A 19,205-nucleotide genomic window follows, 5' to 3' on the forward strand; every position below is an offset into this window, starting at 1 on the left:
GGCTACATCTGGCGAGCACATGGAGAGCTGTGCAGCCCCCCAAAGAAATGCCACCCCACACCATGACTGACCCACCGCCAAACCGGTCATGCTGGAGGATGTTGCAGTCAGCAGAACGTTCTCCACGGCGTCTCCAGACTCTGTCACGTGCTCAGTGTGAACCTGCTTTCATCTGTGAAGAGCACGTGGCGCCAGTGGCGAATTTGCCAATCTTGGTGTTCTCTGGCAAATGCCAAACGTCCTGCACGGTGTTGGGCTGGGCTCTGGCAGTGCTCCTCCTTGCACAAAGGCGGAGGTAGAGGTTCTGCTGCTGGTTCGTTATCCTCCTACGGCCTCCTCCACGTCTCCTGATGTACTGGCCTGTCTCCTGGTAGCACCTCCATGCTCTGGACACTATGCTGACAGACACAGCAAACCTTCTTGCCACAGCTCGCATTGGTGTGTCGTCCTGGATGAGCTGCACTACCTGAGCCACTTGTGTGGGTTGTAGACTCTGTCACATGCTACCACTAGAGTGAAAGCACCGCCAGCATTCAAAAGTGACCAAAACATCAGCCAGGAAGCATAGGAACTGAGAAGTGGTCTGTGGTCCCCCCCTGCAGAACCACTCCTTTATTGGGGGTGTCTTGCTAATTGCCTATAATTTCCACCTGTTGTCTATTCCATTTGCACAACAGCATGTGCAATTTATTGTCAATCACTGTTGATTCCTAAGTGGACAGTTTGATTTCACGGAAGTGTGACTGACCTAGAGTTACATTGTGTTGTTTAAGTGTTCCCTTTATTTGTTTGAGCAGTGTAATTGCATTGCTTCAATATGGTCCATATGTGCCAAATACAGCTGGCACAGACTTTACAGTGCTTGCTTACAAACCTTGTTCAATGATGCAGAGTTAAAAAATATATATAATAAAACATTTAATCGTAACTAACAGAAGAGAAATAAAATACACAAGAATGGCGCTATTTACAGGAGTACCAGTACCAGTGTCACGTTCTGTCCATCGTTCGTATGTGTTTTCCTTGTTTTAGTGTTGGTCAGGACGTGAGCTGGGTGGGCATTCTATGTTGTGTGTCTGGTTTGTCTATTTCTATGTTTGGCCTGATATGGTTCTCAATCAGAGGCAGGTGTTAGTCATTGTCTCTGATTGGGAACCATATTTAGGTAGCCTGTTTTGTGTTGGGTTTTGTGGGTGATTGTTTCTGTCTCTGTGTTTTGCACCAGATAGGGCTGTTTTTGGTTTTCCACGTTTATTGTTTTGTAGTGTTCATGTTTATGCGTTTTTGATTCAACATGAGTCAATATAACCATGCTGCATTTTGGTCCTCCTCTACTTCACCACAGGAAAACCCTGACAGAATCACCCACCAACCAAGGACCAAGCGGCGTGGTAACGGGCAACGGCAAAAGCAGCAGCAGGAGAAGGAACAGCAGCAGCAGTGGGAGATGCTGCACTATTTGGATAAATGGACTTGGGAGGAGATCCTTGATGGAGAAGGACCCTGGGCAGAGCCATGGATGGAATTGGAGCTGTCGGTGAAGCACAGTGCTGAGTCAGAGTGTGGAGGATGTATTGGACAGAGTAGAAAGAAAGCTGTTGGTTTGGCATAGTATGCACGGCATACCAGTGCCAGCACCACGCATCACGCCTACAGTGCGTCCCGCCTGTCCGGCACTGTCAGAGCTACCGCCCCTCATGCCAGAGGCGCCAGTGCTCCTCTGTCCAGCGCTACCAGAGCCTTTTTCTCCTGTCTGCCCATCGCCGCCAGTGCCGCCAGTCTGCCCATCGCCGCCAGTGCTACCCGTCTGCCCAGCGCCGTCTGAGCTTCCAGTCTGCCCAGCGCCGCCAGTGCCGCCAGTCTGCCCAGCGCCGCCAGTGCCGCCAGTCTGCCCAGCGCCGCCAGTGCCGCCAGTCTGCCCAGCGCCGCCAGTGCCGCCAGTCTGCCCAGCGCCGCCAGTGCCGCCAGTCTGCCCAGCGCCGCCAGTGCCGCCAGTCTGCCCAGCGCCGCCAGTGCCGCCAGTCTGCCCAGCGCCGCCAGTGCCGCCACTCTGCCCAGCGCCGCCAGTGCCGCCAGACTGCCCAGCGCCGCCAGTGCCGCCAGTCTGCCCAGCGCCGTCTGAGCTACCCGTCTGCCCAGCGCCGTCTGAGCTACCCGTCTGCCCAGCGCCGTCTGAGCTACCCGTCTGCCCAGCGCCGTCTGAGCTACCCGTCTGCCCAGCGCCGTCTGAGCTACCCGTCTGCCCAGCGCCGTCTGAGCTACCCATCTGCCCAGCGCCGTCTGAGCTACCCATCTGCCCAGCGCCGCCTGAGCTACCCATCTGCCCAGCGCCGTCTGAGCTACCCGTCTGCCCAGCGCCGCCAGTCTGCCCAGATCCGCCAGTCTGCCAGGATCCGCCAGTCAGCCAGGATCCGCCAGTCAGCCAGGATCCGCCAGTCAGCCAGGATCCGCCAGTCAGCCAGGATCCGCCAGTCAGCCAGGATCCGCCAGTCAGCCAGGATCCGCCAGTCTGCCAGGATCCGCCAGTCTGCCAGGATCCGCCAGTCTGCCAGGATCCGCCAGTCTGCCAGGATCCGCCAGTCTGCCAGGATCCGCCAGTCTGCCAGGATCCGTTAGATCCGCCAGTCTGCCAGGATCCGCCAGTCTGCCAGGAGCCGCCAGTCTGCCAGGATCCGCCAGTCTACCAGGATCCGCCAGTCTGCCAGGATCCGCCAGTCTGCCAGGATCAGTTAGATCCGCCAGTGTGCCAGGATCCGCCAGTGTGCCAGGATCCGCCAGTGTGCCAGGATCCGCCAGTGTGCCAGGATCCGTTAGATCCGCCAGTGTGCCAGGATCCGCCAGTGTGCCAGGATCCGCCAGTGTGCCAGGATCCGCCAGTGTGCCAGGATCCGCCAGTGTGCCAGGATCCGCCAGTCGGCCAGGATCCGCCAGTCGGCCAGGATCAGTTAGATCCGCCATTCAGCCAGGATCCGCCAGTCTGCCAGGATCCACCAGTCAGCCAGGATCCGCCAGAAGTGCCAGTCAGCCAGAATCTGCCGGAACCACCAGCCAGCCAGGATCTGGTAGATCCATCAACCTGCCTGAGCTTCCTCTCACTCCCGAGTTTCCCCTCGGTCCCGAGTTTCCCCGGTCGAGTTTCCCGGTCCCGAGTTTCCCCTCGGTCCCGGTCCCGAGCTACCTCAGTCCAGTGGGGCCCATTGTTAGGTTTCCTAGGCCAAGGTTAGCGCCGAGGGTCGCCACTCAAGGGACACTAAGGAGGTGGACTAAGACAATTATGGAGTGGGGTCCAGCGCCAGAGCCGCCACCGCGGAGAGATGCCCACCCAGACCCTCCCCTATAGGTTTAGGTTGTACGTTCGGAGTCCGCACCTTGGGGGGGGGGGATTCTGTCACGTTCTGTCCATCGTTCGTATGTGTTTTCCTTGTTTTAGTGTTGGTCAGGACGTGAGCTGGGTGGGCATTCTATGTTGTGTGTCTGGTTTGTCTATTTCTATGTTTGGCCTGATATGGTTCTCAATCAGAGGCAGGTGTTAGTCAATGTCTCTGATTGGGAACCATATTTAGGTAGCCTGTTTTGTGTTGGGTTTTGTGGGTGATTGTTCCTGTCTCTGTGTTTTGCACCAGATAGGACTGTTTTTGGTTTTTCACGTTCATTGTTTTGTAGTGTTCATGTTTATCCATTTTTAATTAAACATGAGTCAATATAACCACGCTGCGTTTTGGTCCTCCTCTACTTCACCACAGGAAAACCCTGACAACCAGATCAATGTGCAGAGGTACTTGAGGTACAGTATATACAGTTGAAGTCAGAAGTTTACATACACCTTAGCCAAATACATTTCAACTCAGTATTTCACAATTCCTGACATTTAATCCGAGTAAAAACTCCCTGTCTTAGGTCAGTTGGGATCACCACGTTATTTTAAGAATGTGAAATGTCAGAATAATAGTAGAGAGAATGATTTAATTTATTTCATCACATTCCCAGTGGGTCAGAAGTTTACATACACTCAATTAGTATTTGGTAGCATTGCCTTTAAATTGTTTAACTTGGGTCAAACATTTCGGAGAGCCTTCCACAAGCTTCCCACAATAAGTTAGGTGAATTTTGGCCCATTCCTCCTGACAGAGCTGGTGTAACTGAGTCAGGTTTGAAGGCCACCTTGCTCGCACACACTTTTTCAGTTCTGCCCACAGATTTTCTATGGGATTGATGTCAGGACTTTGTGATGGCCACTCCAATACCTTGACTTTGTTGTCCTTAAGCGATTTTGCCACAACTTTGGAAGTATGCTTGGGGTCATTGTTCATTTGGAAGACTTATTTGCGACCAAGCTTTAACTTCCTGACTGATGTCTTGATATGTTGCTTCAATATATCCACATAATTTCCCTGCCTCATGATGCCATCTATTTTGTGAAGTGCACAAGTCTCCCCTGCAGCAAAGCACCCCACAACATGATGCTGCCACCCCCATGCTTTGGGATGGTGTTCTTCGGCTTGCAAGCCTCCCCCTTTTCCCTCCAAACATAACGATGGTCATTATGGCCAAACAGTTCTATTTTTGTTTCATCAGACTAGAGGACATTTCTCCAAAATTACGATCTTTGTCCCCATGTGCAGTTGCAATCCTCAGTCTGGCTTTTTTTATGGCGGTTTTGGAGCAGTGGCTTCTTCATTGCTGAGCAGCCTTTCAGGTTATGTCGATATAGGACTCGTTTTACTGTGGATATAGATACTTTTCTACCTGTTTTCTCCAGCATCTTCACAAGGTCCTTTGCTATTGTTCTGGGATTTATTCACACTTTTCGCACCAAAGTACGTTAATCTCTAGGAGACAGAACTCGTATTGTTCCTGGGCGGTATGACGGCTGCGTGGTTCCATGGTGTTTATACTTGCATACTATTGTTTGTACAGAAGAATGTGGTACCTCCAGGCATTTGGAAATAGCTCCCAAGGATGAACCAGACTTGTGAAGGTCTACAATTATATTTCTTAGGTCTTGGCTGATTTCTTTTTATTTTCCCATGATGTGAAGCAAAGAGTCACTGAGTTTGAAGGTAGGCCTTGAAATACATCCACAGGTACACCCCCATTTGACTGAAATGATGTCAATTAGCCTATCAGAAGCTTCTAAAGCTGTGACATAATTTTTGGGACTTTTACAAGCTGTTTAAAGGGCACAGTCAACTCAGTGTATGTAAACTTCTGACCCACTGGAATTGTGGTACAGTGAATTATAAGTGAAATAATCTGTCTGTAAACAATTGTTTGAAAAATTACTTGTGTCATTCACAAAGTAGATTTCCTAACCGACTTGCCGAAACTATAGTTTGTTTACAAGAAATTTGTGGAGTGGTTGAAAAATGTGTTTTAATGACTCCAACCTCAGTGTATGTAAACTTCCAAATTAAATTGTATGTAAATGAAGGCAGAGTAAAGTGACTAGGCATCTGTTTTAGATAATAATATTTGCAAATTAAATTACAGAGTTGCAGCAGGAAATTATGAGTGTAAAAGTGTGTATTGTGTGTGTGTGTGTATATATATGTAGTGGTTGAATGTGTGAGGGATTTGTGTGGGAGTGAAACTGTAGTGTGTGGGAGTGAGTGTGTATGTGGTGTGTATATATAACGTCTAGTGAGTGTGCGTAGGGCCAGTGCAAGATAGAATCAGTGCAGATAGTTCAAGTACCATCAATTGACTATTTAGCAGTGCGGCATTTTCGCAGTCTTATGACTTGGGGGTAGAAGCTGTCTCGGAGCCTGCTGGTCGGATAATAGCAGAGTGAACAGTCTATGGCTTGGGTGGCTGGAGTCCGTGCCAAACTCAATCCATGGAGGTACTAGTGTCTGTGTTTTTGCTTCTCCCTTGTACTTGTTTGATGAATTAAGGTCACTAATTAGTAAGGAACTACCCTCACCTGGTTGTCTAGGTCTTGATTGAAAGGAAAACCCCAAAACCAGCAGACACTATGCCCTCCATGGAATGAGTTTGACACGCCTGGTCTAGGGGATCGGGAATATGCAATGACTCAAAGGTAAAGGCACAAGAGACAGGAGTGTGGTGCAAACAAAGAGGGTTTTACTAAGAAAAATGTAATGTTATCCTACAGGGTCAGAATTAGCCAGAAGCTTAAACGCTGCAAATCACATTGGTCCTAGTCATACATGGCGGTTGCTCTCCAGGATGCCCTCGCCCTAGAGTCAGAGCTGCACTCACTTTAGACCTGGAACATTGGGTGGGTGCAATTAATTATCAGTTAGAACAGAAAACCAGCAGGCTCCGGTTAATTTAAGAGTTGAATACATCTGAAGCCAATGATCACGTGACACCATTCAGTCCTCTGTAAAAAAAAAACTAATTGAAGTGCATTGAAGCCAAATTAAGTTGGCGTCTCTTGGAGACATATGCCGGGTTCAAAACAACTGGGAAGTCTGAAAAAAACGATCTCGGACTGGGAAAAATCTATTTGAATTGTCACTCAACTCGGAATTCCAACTCGGGATCTTGTGCCTCTTTCTAAGACTCAGACTTTCCGACCTGAATATTACCGACGTCATGATAAGTCGCGTATTTTTCCAAGTTCCCAGTTGTTCTGAACGCGACAATAACATGCACAGTTTGAGCTACTCAAGGAAGTGACATTGCAGGCTAGCTCAGTGCTCCCCCTCACATTGAGTAACCTAGAGTTGATGTCCGCGCCCCATTGGAAATCGAATTAGCATAATAATAGAATCTCCATCAAAATCCGTCTGTTTTGCATGGGCTGCGTCTCAATCAACCGCATCTACCAATGTCGGCCTTCCGCATATGTGGTGAAAGGTGGCAGAGTGTTTGTCAGACCATGAGACATCCCGTTTTGTTCTCATAGAATGCAGACCTGCCAACCCTGTCCAACTTTTTAGAGTACCAGAAACAGGTGGCAAATTGGAGATTCAACTCATGCGCATAGCACGTGTTGATTTGGGGTTCTCTTTCCCTCACACGCTCGAGCTCGCCCTGTTTGTGAGTCTATAGAAGCATTGCCTCTATAGCTAATACCGGACACTTATTCATTCTTCATCACGCAGTCTTCTAAACTCCCGACTCGATTTAATGCCAAGATGTTAATATTTATTTTTGATTATACTTTTGTTATGCTTTTTGTGACGTGGATCATAATTACAGTTAGTCTATCAGGTTGCGTGATCCTCATAATGTTACGTGGAAAATACAACTGATGGAATGGAGAATTAAATGTAAATCACACTCGCACACGGCGACCAGTTATTTTTCATATGTTTCACTAAAAAAAGCAAATGAACGGCTGGCACTTTCGAGCCCACTGAATGTCCATCTTATGTTCGCTAACGTTAGCTTGAAACAATTAGTGTTTACTTTTCCATAACACAAGGAGTCGAAAACGGATTTGTCCATGTGTTTACATACAGCTGATAGTTGGCAAACTCAGCATCACAACAAACAGGTGAAGGGGCAGTTTCGGGGTAGCTACATCGAATAATGATATATTAATCTCCATGTCCATTGACACAAACTCCGTACATGTCTGTGTGTTGCAGCTCGAGAATCAGGATAGATTTACTCAGTGGATTTATTTTTAATATTTTTTTTTTAAAAGAGACCCTATTCATCTCTGCGTACTTTTAACTCGGATCTCGTACCTGCATACATGGACAGAGAATTGCGTAGTTGATACGCAAAATGTGCGCAGGTCTGAAATTGCCTGTGTCTGAACGGTTTGGCCAACAAACTACTATGGATAGATGAGACTCAAACAAAAACAATGGAGTTCTCCATTTGGCTCTCCCCCACAAGCATCACAGGACTCATCCAACATCAGTACCACCAAGCAGTTTGGGCTACACACTAATTTAACCCCACTATGGAAAATGGAGATACTTACATACATGTCAGTTATTTTGCTCTGGGACAGAAATGTGTCTCCCACCAATTTAACCCAACCCCTCTGAATCAGAGAGGTGCAGGAGGCTGCCTCAATCAACTTCCATATCTTTGGTGCCAAGGGAGAAGTTGTGGTTAGCTGCCTTGCTCAACGGCAGAATGGCAGATTTTGCCACCTCGGGGAGTCGAACCAGCAACCTTTCAGTTACTGTCCCAATGCTCTAACCACTAGGCTGACACTGGTACTGGTTTAAGAAATGAATGGAAGTATGCAGACTATACCAAACATTAGGAACAGTTTCCTAATATTGAGTTGTACCCCCTTTTCCCCTCAGAACAGCCTTAATTCGTTGGGGTATGTACTCTACAAGGTGTCGAAAGTGTTCCCATGTTGACTCCAATGCTTTCCACAGTTGTGTCAAGTTGGCTTGATGACCTTTGGGTGATGGACCATTCTTGTTACACATGGGAAACTGTTGAACGTGAAAAGCCCAGCAGCGTTGACACAAACTGGTGTGCCTGGCACGTACCTCCATACCCTGTTCAAAGGCACTTAAATCATACACAATCCATGTCTCAATTGTCTCAAGGCTTAAAAATCCTTCATTAATCTGTCTCTTACCCTTCATCTACACTGATTGAAGTGGATTTAACAAGTGACATCAATAAGTGATCATAGCTTTCATCTGGATGCACCTGGTCAGTCTATGTCATGGAAAGAGCAGGTGTTCTAAATGTTTTGTATACTTTGTATATGGAAGTAGTTTAGTGCATAAAAAGGGGTTAAATATGTCTCCAAAAATAAATATAATACCCTGATCTCTTCTTATAGTTTTTTGACTATATGTTTTTCTATTTATGAATCTGTTATTTAATTCATTTCTATGGGCAAATAGCAATAAGTCCAAATGACTTAAAACATATATATACTTTTTTTGATATATAAAAGGGTCCTAAAATTCCAAATCAAATAGCTAAATTATTCTTGTTATGGCCATCTTAAAACAGTTCCATATGTTAGCTTAGTAGAACTGATGAGGCATTCTTTAAAAATGGGGATGGGTAGCCTACTTGAACAAGTGAAATACAGGTATGTAAATAATGAACGAGGGCAAAAACCTCCAAAATACCATTTAAAACCCTTTTATTCAGAGGCTTATTTTGGCTAATGGCCTGGATAAAAAGACTAAATCAACCTTGATTAAGGGGAGGGTAGACCATGCTTGGTTTTTAATCAAATGAATCTAAATGAGGAGAAACCGATTTGTTTTTTGTATTTCTAAATATGAGATTCACCGGCACAAAAGGAAAATCTCCCCTTCCATGGGCGCTGTGCGTCATGACTTAATACGCTGTGCTTCCACACTGAAAATCCATTCCAAAATCATCTGTGTTTTCTGTAAGACCTGCTTTTTGCCGGTCTTAAAATGTCCGGTCAGCCCCTCTCCTTGTACGGGCGACGTTCGGCGATCGACGTCACCGGCTTTCGAGCCATCGCCGCTCCATTTTTTGTATATCCATTTGTCTTGTCTTGTTTCCATACACGCCTGATTTACATTTCCCCAAATAAGCTACTTGTATTTAACACTCTGTTTCCCATCATGTTTTGTGTGTAATTGTTTTCATGTTAGGTAGTGTTAGTTTACGCGCGCTACTTTTATGTTCCGTTTTTTGAGCACGTTTGTTTCATGTAGTGCTCTCGTTTTTGGAACTATAATAAAAGTGCGCCTGTTCATTGTATCTGCTCTCCTGCACTCGCCTCCAATACACCATCCTGACACGTGCCTCCTTAGCGCCAGCCGAAAATGTTTTTTTGTAGCTCGAGAGATAGTGATAAGAGAATGGTATAATCATTATAAAGAGGAAATGTTCGGGAAGTATGGCTCAAACACTCAAACATTGCCATGTGATGGGAAAACAACCTGCTGCACCAGTGACAAGATTTGTTATACAATAGTTTTCAAAGTGATAACTTGAGTTAAAAACTAATCAGAGCTATAAAAATGTTTGTCTAAATATTGCCACAAATGTATGCTGCTCACACTTGATAACTGAGGTCCAGTGTGAGTGGAAAAGGCTATGGCTCCACCTGCCTTTTCCACATTGTGATTCAAATAATGATGCTGTAGGCTCTGTTGATTACAGCTCCCATCAGACGCTGTAGTGTTAGTCCTTCCGATAATGGTATGGCGACAGGTAGCGTAGCGGTTAAGAGTATTGGGCCAGTAATTGAAAGTTTGCTCGTTCAAATCCCCAAGGTGGAAAATCGTCTGTTTTGCCCTTGAGCAAGGCAGTTAACCATCAACAACAACCGCTCCCCGGGCGCCGATGACGTGGATATCGATTAAGGCAGCCTCTCAGATTCAGAGAGTTTGGGTTAAATGTGGAAGACACATTTCGGTTTAATGCATTCAGTTGGCAACGGACTAGGTATTCCCCGTCTTTTATTCAAATACTTCTGCGGCATTAGGCAAACATCATATTAATGTATAATCATGCAGATGCGGTTAATTTGCAAACATATGAAGCAGAAATCTATAATTATTTTATATGAGTAAATATGTACATAATTGGATGTTGATCAAACCTGTCATTATTTATAGCACTACTGTTTAGGTTCTGTATCATTCTTGGCAGTCGTGCCATCTTTGAAAGTAAAGAGGAGATAGAGAAAAGAAGAGTGGGCGAAAGAGATCAATTGGAAAATAGGAAAAATAATAGACAGGCAGGGAACAGGCATAATGTGTGTGTGTGTGTGTGTGTGTGTGTTTATGTGAGCATGGACCACATGAAAATACATTGGCTTTCTATGAGATTATGACATGCATTAAGAACATTCCAAAGCTGCTTTAAATTTGTGCTTTTTGTTAATCCACGCAATTCGTATCATTTTCTGAGTGGTGAAGCGAGTCATCAGATAATGGCGGATGTCAATGACCCCAACAAGGAAGAGGAATAGGTTCATTTGTTTAAACTGTTACTAGCCACTTTGTCATTATTATGTTTGACTGCACCGTTATTGATTATTACTGTCCTTATTGCCAGTGCAGCCATAATTAAGATCAGTATTTGGCAAGCAGCCAAATGACAAGTGCACAATTTCAACCAATGTATTATAACTGTTTTTGACATATTTTAAACAACATACACTGAACAAAAATACAAAAGCCACATATAAAGTGTTGGTCCCATGTTTCATGAGCTTAAATAAAATATCCCTGACATTTTCCATATGTTCAAAAAGCTTATTTCTCTCACTTTGTGCACACATTTCTTTACATCCCTGTTAGTGAGCATTTTTCCTTTGCCGAGATAATCTGACAGGTGTGCCATATCAAGAATCTTATTAAACAGCATGATCATTACACAGGTGTACCTTGTGCTCGGTACAATAAAAGGCCACTCTAAAATGCGCAGTTGTCTCAAGTTTTGAGGGAGCGTGCAATTGGCATGTTGATTGCAGGAATGTCCACAAGAGCTGTTAGCAGAGAATTTAATGTTAATTTCTCTAGCATAAGCCACCTCCGTCATTTTAGGAAATATGGCAGTACGTTCAACTGACCTGACAATCGCAGACCACACGTATGGGATCGTGTGGGCGAGCAGTTTGCTGATGTCAACATTATGAACAGAGTGCCCCATGGTGGTGGTGGGATTATGGTATGGGCAGGCATAAGCTACAGACAATGAACACAATTGCATTTTATCAATGGCAATTTGAATGCACAAAAATACCGTAAAGAGATCCTAAAGCCCATCGCGAGGCCCATTTTTTAAAAAGGTATCTTTGACCAACAGATGCATATCTGTATTCCCAGTCATGTGAAATCCATGGAATAGGGCCCAATGAAGTTATTTATATTGACTGATTTCCTCATATGAACTGAAACTCAGTAAAGTCAATGAAATTGTTGCATGTTACATTAGGATTTTTGGTCAGTATTACTTATAAACCCCTTTGGAAATAATTTTTAAGTAGGCCACCTTAATGGAAGTGTTACCCTTGCACATTGTTGATAAATATGCCATGACTTCATGATGGTTGGCTTCTCAAGTAGGAGCAGACCCTGAAAGTCTTTATCAAATCAATATTTTTGTAAACAAAGCAATTTATGAAATGTGTCTGTTTTACTACAATTGCCATGTTACATATTGTGAAAGGGGACTCCCCTCAGTTTAGAAGGTACTTTAAAAATGCAATGAGCATTCTGTGGAAACGTGAAGTTAACTCCAGTTTCAAACAAGCAGCCCAACAAAATGATGTGACCCTGCCATCTAAAAATTCAGGAGCGCGCAACACGTGATTTATCTGCCAAAAATCAAGTATGGCGAAATCTGTGAATGATTCTCGCACTGGTGCTTTCTCCAACGGGTCCTAAACTTTACACTTTGGATAGAGTGGAGCTGCTGCCTCGTACGGAGACTGGATAGAAATCACCACATTCATGAGGGTGTTTGTTCAGGTAGCTTTTCTTTGAACGCAGATATGACAAGCTAATACACGCGAGATGAGACATTTTAAACCGTGTTTGCTTGACTTGATAGAATTGCAACTATTCAGACGGAGGCGAAGTTGTTATCGCGGGCTCTTTATCTGTATATGGTTTGGACTTTCTTTTTCAATTTAAAGTATCGCCTAGTAAATAACTCTATTTCGAAAGTGGGTGGATGTGTAGCAGATCATGTCCAACTGTCATAATGTATTTGATACGAGTAGCTAGCTACATTACATACACGGGCTATATATTGTAGCAATACAGGCGATTCCATGTGGTCCACTTGTCAAATCGGATACAGCATAACGTTAGTCCCATAGGAATCTACGAATACTGTTGTCGTTCGAGCTACTTTGTAACTAGATGAAATAAGATACTTGGGTTACTGTTGCTGATTATGCATGTTGTAAATTGAGATTATTGCACTTGACGTTTGTGTGAATTCGTTTATTTTACGGCTCATATCCGACAGACAAACATTTTTCAACGCTGGGTTGATATATATATATATATATATATACTAGATGACTGTTTTGAAGCCACCGCGCCTCCATTATGGCACTCTTCCACCATTGTTTATTTAATTTAATTGTAAAACATATTGATTTAGGATTCTATAGAAATGCATTTAGAAATGTCTACATTTGTTTTTGCCACGTTTATTATATTACAGACACATGCATACTTGTAAATATTTTGTGTGAGCTAAACATACAAATAAATATAAAAAAGCCCTTAAAAGTAAACTATTTAGAAAGTACTAATGTTATTGTTCCCACTACAACAAACCAATACTTAAGTACATGTAACTTTGTTATTGATACATTTACATTAAATATTGTAGAATTCCATTAATTCCTATGGAGGACTGGTTTTCTGAGGAGTGCCAATATGGTGAGCGGTGGCATCAAAGCCTCTCATTGGCCAATACATAGTAGCATCAGCAAACCAGGGTTTATATAAACCATTGCATTTCACACATCCTGCTGTTCACATCTATTTAGGCTAGGCAGTGACATGTTTACTTCAGTAATTGCTTGAGTTTTCCGTGGCATGGATGTCGTATTTGTTTCAAAAGTGCTTTGTGGTAGGCTACTCCATAACATGCAGTCATGTAGATAACATCTTCTTAGCTCCAAATGCAATTAAGGATTCTGACATTTACACATCATTTCACGTCCGAATCCTTAGTTGTATTTAGAGCTAATGTTTTCTGTCATGGCACTAATTGGTGTCAGGCTTTAGTTTTTTAATTAAATGGATCCTCAAATTTCCAACTATTATTTTGAGTGTGATTTGGGACATTTACACTAGACATGGTTCTACAGATGAGTAATAAAGGGTTAATACATCCAGTTGCACTTTAAAGGGCCAATCAGCAGTTGCTAACATACATTTTTGGAGGTATAAAGTAATGATATCTACCCACTTATTCTTGAAGAATATAAAATATGAGCTTGTTTTACTAAATTGTTCGTAAACAGTGTAATTGTAAACAAACACTGTAGAAATGCCAAGATGGTTAAAACTACAATGTTGATACTATGGATGGTCAGTCCTTGCATACAAAGCCTTGTCTACGAGTGATTACATTTCTCCAGCCACATCCCTTGGCTGTTTACCAAAAAAAGTATCAGGGTGACAGCTTTGTTGTTTGAACTTTTCAATTGCCCTTAAACCTGTAACAACATTGTATTAATTTGACCTCATTCCAATACTTGTTTTTTCAGGCTATTTGCATTGCAATGGCATACAAGTGGGATTGCGCAGTTGCCATTAGCCTACACAAGTGGAATAGGCTCTGTTCCTTCTTCATCGTGTTATGTTAGCGATTTGCTCACTTGTTAGAGCATGCCAGAGTTCGTTTAAGCATGTGTTGAACTTGAGTCATTGGGGTTATGTGTTGGTACTTTTGTAGTCCTATGTCTGTGTTTCAGTGCGTTTGTGAAGTGAGGAGGTGAAATCGGAGAATAAGGGTTAGCTAAACTGGAGACGGAGGGAGAGTTTCAATAGCATTGCCTTGATTCCTCGCATCCTTCTCAAAATCATTGGATGAGAAGGTCAGAGGGGGACCAGAGGCCTCAAGTTGAGTTGTAAACACACTAACTCTAATCTAAGTAAGCTCTTGCTCCTTGCATATAGATATTCCTTCTATGTTCCAGTTCCCAAGGACTGGCGTTCATCAATCGTAAAAAAGAGCAGCCTTCCAAGAATTTGGCACTGACAGTGGACCGATCTTTAATGACGACTAGTGATGGGATGTTCGACTCTTTTTACTGACACTGATATTTTGGACTTGTTCAGTCAAAATAATTAATCTTTCGATAAATTTCATTCATTCGAGTTAGTAATGCCCACAGCATGCATGATCCCCTAATGGTGAATGTTGAACTGAACTCTGAAGAGTCATGATTCTACGAGCCTCTCTTTCACATGTCGTTCACCATATGGGGCTTATTGAGCCAGAGTGTATATTAAAATCAGGCCAAATAAATTACTAAAATGAACGAGTCAGTAAAAAAATCTAAACTCGTTTGTGAACTGCACATTACTAGTGATGACTCAATCTCGGGAGTGGGACTGAATGGAGTAGTAAGTTTCATCAGTTCAAGGATGCATCCATTGACAGCATTTGATACGGGGGTAGCTTGATTGTATTATGTTGGGACTGCTCAAAGCATGTGCTGTATTGTATGGTATGTTTTACGAGAGATGTAAAAATAAGAATAAAAAAATATTGTACCATCTGATTTGTATTTTCTATAGCAACACCCGTGCCAGAACAAAAACATGTCCCTACTGAATGTGACTGAGGTAGCCTATAGAAGGGTTCTCAGATTCATGGAGCCTATAGAGTTTTGCCAGGGGCTCTGAGAATTGTCCTGGCTTCATCCTCTTGTACCCATTGCCCCCTTAGCCCTATTATCACACAGTTTTGCATCCCATTGAGCTGCTTTGAACTCCGAACCGGCAGTTGTTCGTTTGGCCTGTTCCAGACGCTTTAAAAAAAGTCCCCAAGAATGGGCAATTAGGCAGAGTTGTCAATTAGAACGGTCGTTTGTTGATGTTGTCACTCTAATGAATGCTAATGGTCTATTAATGGCCCGGAGACAAGGTGACATGACGCCTACGCGTATCAGCAGGGCAGAGTAAAGTCTAGTTTGCCTCGTTCTGCTTCATTCTGCTGCTTGTTCGAGTGCTGCAAAGACTGGCGATATGAAGAAAAGGAAGGAGAACGATGGGGTGAATGGTAATGTGAGTTTGAGAAGGGAAGAGAACATGTTGATAGAATTGTTGTGGAGGGAAGACAAAAGAAGGGGGGCAGAGAGAGAACAGAGTGATGGTGAAATGGAGCTAGAGCGAGAGAGAGGGCAAGTTTGACAGGGCTGTCATTTAGAAGGCTCGGCAGATGGCAGGGAAAGTGTTCACTTCCTGCTTTTTGTATGGCTGAAAATAGACAGGCTTTTTGTGGCCGTGGCCCAACACGGGGTGTCAGTGCTCCCACTACAGAGAACCACCTCAGCTAAGTTTGTTAATGGTAACAATTCAATGCTTGAAAGGTTTGGAAAGATACACAGCTTTCCAAACAATTGTTGGTCGAACCAGATTGTAACTGAGAGAACCTCCTTTCTGAAAGCCTTAAATCAGCATTTTATAAATGCAGGCAGTTTATTTGAAAAGGTCAACAGGTATACATGAGCCCCCAGTGAATTTACCTGACACTCCTAGGCACTCCTTCGCCAAGTTCTCCTTCTCATCCTTCTCTGTTTCAGAAGTGCGTAAAACCCTGAAAGAAATGTATTAAAAGAAAATCCCCAGGCCCTGATGATCTAGACCCCCACCTCCTACACCTGCAGCTGCAGACACCATTGCGCCCCTTTAACATGTATTTTTAACCTCACGCTTGACGTTAAGGAAATCCCCAAGTTATGGAAATCTGCCCTTGTACTGACTTTCCTGAAAGGTGGAGATCCTTCGCTACTTGACAACTATCAACCCAAATCAAAATTGTCTGTACTGTAAAAGGTACTGAAGTCCTTAGTTAGTAGGCGGCTGAAGGCCTACCTCCAAGAAAACAACATATTACTTGGAATGCAATCAGGTTTTAGGTCTGGCCACAGCACTGTTTCAACAACATTGAAGGTTTTATTGGTCATGCTCTAGATTGTGTACAATTTGATAGGTCATTTATAAACCAATGTGTAATGGCGGAAAGTTGTAAATCCACAGTCCACAGAGTCCACAGAGTTGTGCTCAGGTGTTCCACAAGGTTCTATTTTGGGCCCACCGTTGTTAATTTTGTATATCAACAACATTGGGGATCATATTGAAACAGCGGATGTTCATTTTTATCTAGATGATACTGTTCTTTATTTAAGTGAAGGTAGTTTATCTTTAGCTTTTGAAAATGCCCAAAGAGCATTTAACACCATACAACATAATCTGTATGATTTGAAGCTGGTTCTAAATTTGGGTAAAACAAAATGCATGGTATTTTCAAATGCTAGCCATGTCACTAATCATGTCATTACTACATTGGATGGACATACTATAGAGCAAGTAAAAGTGTACAAATATTTGGGTGTCTGGGTTGATGACAAGCGTGGAGAACTTGATAAGGAAGCTCAAGCTGAGAATAGGTTTTTATTACCGGCATAAGGAGCTGGTACGAAGGAGCTGGTACGATGTACACTACTGGGGGATTTAGATTTTAGTGATGTGGCCCTCAGGTTCATTACCAATCAAAAACGTCTAACTGTGAAAAAGTTTCATTGTGATCTCTACAGCGCCGTTGGCTGGTCGTCATTGACCTTGTGTCGGCGTAAACACTGGTATACACTGATTTGTGAGGCCATACTGGGTAAAATACCACTTTATCTCTGTACTTTTCTTTAATCAGGTCGGTAAATACATATCAATTACAGTCCCGTTCTCATTTGCTTTTAACAGTACCAAGAATTAGAACAGGTCATGGTAGAAATAGTTTTAGTTACTCAGCTCCGAGGTCCTGGAATTATCTCCTGAACATTTTAGTTTTGTTCAATGTTGTTAGTTAATGTAAGTTGTTTTGTCTGAAACTTTGTTCCCCCTGCTGCTATTGGACCAGGTCCGTCTTGAAAAATAGATTTTTATCTCAATGAGAAAAACCTGTATAAATAAAGGTTAAATAAAAAAATGCTGAGGCTTGGCATTCTCTTTCAACAGGTGGCGTCACTCCTACGTGATGCTCGTCCCTCAACCTACCAGTCTGGTAGGTCATGGAACTCATATTAAAATTGTAATATTCCTGTGCATCCGCCATTCAAAATGAAAACATGAGCTTGGTTCCCATCCAATTGGCGACGGATATATGTGCATTTTCCCGCCAATGATGTGTATCCATCAAATTGACTTGTTGCAGCTACATGGTCTCAGAGTATTTCAGATTATTCTGCACGTAAATCCAAGACACTCCATTTAGTATGATATGTTTTGTTTCGTATGGTATGTATTCATTTGTGGATGTCAATCTGTTTCGTATGATATGTTAGGAATTAAAATTTGTATGATGTGTTACGGATTTGCAAAACATACATTCGGTTAAAAAATACAAGAAAATAGGATGGAAAGCCATTTAACAGCTCTACTGATGGTTTTGTCACAATTTTTTTTGTGTTGTATGGAGAATATGTCCACTCTGGTCTTGGCACGTGTGCTCTAGCCAACAGCTCGTGCTCGCAGATACAGTGCGGGTATAGCCTACATGATGAGATTATTATGGACAAAAGAGCTAGATTATTTTTATTTGTCAAACGGCAGCCAAGCATCGATCATCATGTCACCAGAATAAGACCCTCGATATTAATTGGAAATTAGCATCAAGTTCATCACTGTGCATTTTCACCACCCTGTGACATTTATCATAACTTATTTCATCTGTAGCCAAAAACGGCATGCTTTCCCGAATAGTAGTAGGAGGGAGGACCACACAATGTCATCGCGTGACTCCAATTTACTTCGATATTATGGTTATCATATTAATATTTGCACAGAAAACTGCTTCCACCGCCATTTCTCGCATAATTCATTTTACAGACACAAAAAGATCCCACCCTGGCTAGCGTATTTTGTTTTGTCGACATTAGGAAGTTTACCAACACATTTTTCCATCAGTCCTGTCATGAATTTCTTTATTCGACATGTACTTTACTCACATAAAGAGGTTGTGTGGAAACAGTGTTTACTGTTCCTAATTCATGACATCGCTCTGCTCACTTATGACTTTGTGTGAAATAGGCGGAGTAGCTAGCTAAATTATTAGCTACACACATTGTGCCAGTGACTTAATAATTTGAAAAACTGCAAAAATATGTGCAACCATGTCGTTCATCAGTGCCTGACCAGCTGCTTAACCAACTTGTTGTAGCTAGCTACCATACTGACTATTAGCCAGCTCTACTGACATAAACAGCTTGCTTAGGTTGTTTAAATTACCCTGACGTTGTAGTTATGCTGTCCCAAAATTAAGAGGGACTGTTATCAGAAATCAGTCCGTAGATCAACATGTTGCTCCATGATCGCTACTTTGCAGTGCTCAGTTTAAGACCACCTGAAGCAAGACCGGAGCATATCGAGTCCGAGTCAAGACCAAGACCAATTCAAGACATGATTGTAATTTTGTCAAATCACCACCACAATAAGAGTAAAGAATCTCATATTTCAGAACAACATATGGATTCTTTAGACATTCAAAAAAGTGAATGCTGAGGGGAAAATAGAGCAACTCTACAAATTATTACTAACCCAAACAGTGGGGAACAATGG

At 43.1% G+C, this 19,205-nt stretch overlaps 1 long non-coding RNA gene across 1 annotated transcript in view; it reads left to right on the forward strand.

Moving 5' to 3' along the window:
• Nucleotides 1-12,240: 12,240 nt before the first annotated feature.
• LOC124043773 overlaps nucleotides 12,241-19,205 on the forward strand; it is a 45,402-nt gene continuing 38,437 nt past the window's right edge. The window contains exons 1-2 of the long non-coding RNA XR_006840380.1: nucleotides 12,241-12,368; nucleotides 17,607-17,652. This is a non-coding gene — a long non-coding RNA (uncharacterized LOC124043773). The remainder of the gene's footprint in view (nucleotides 12,369-17,606; nucleotides 17,653-19,205) is intronic.

The sequence above is a fragment of the Oncorhynchus gorbuscha genome, linkage group LG09, assembly GCF_021184085.1.
Source record: "Oncorhynchus gorbuscha isolate QuinsamMale2020 ecotype Even-year linkage group LG09, OgorEven_v1.0, whole genome shotgun sequence".
In the NCBI taxonomy this organism is placed as follows: Eukaryota; Metazoa; Chordata; class Actinopteri; order Salmoniformes; family Salmonidae; genus Oncorhynchus; species Oncorhynchus gorbuscha.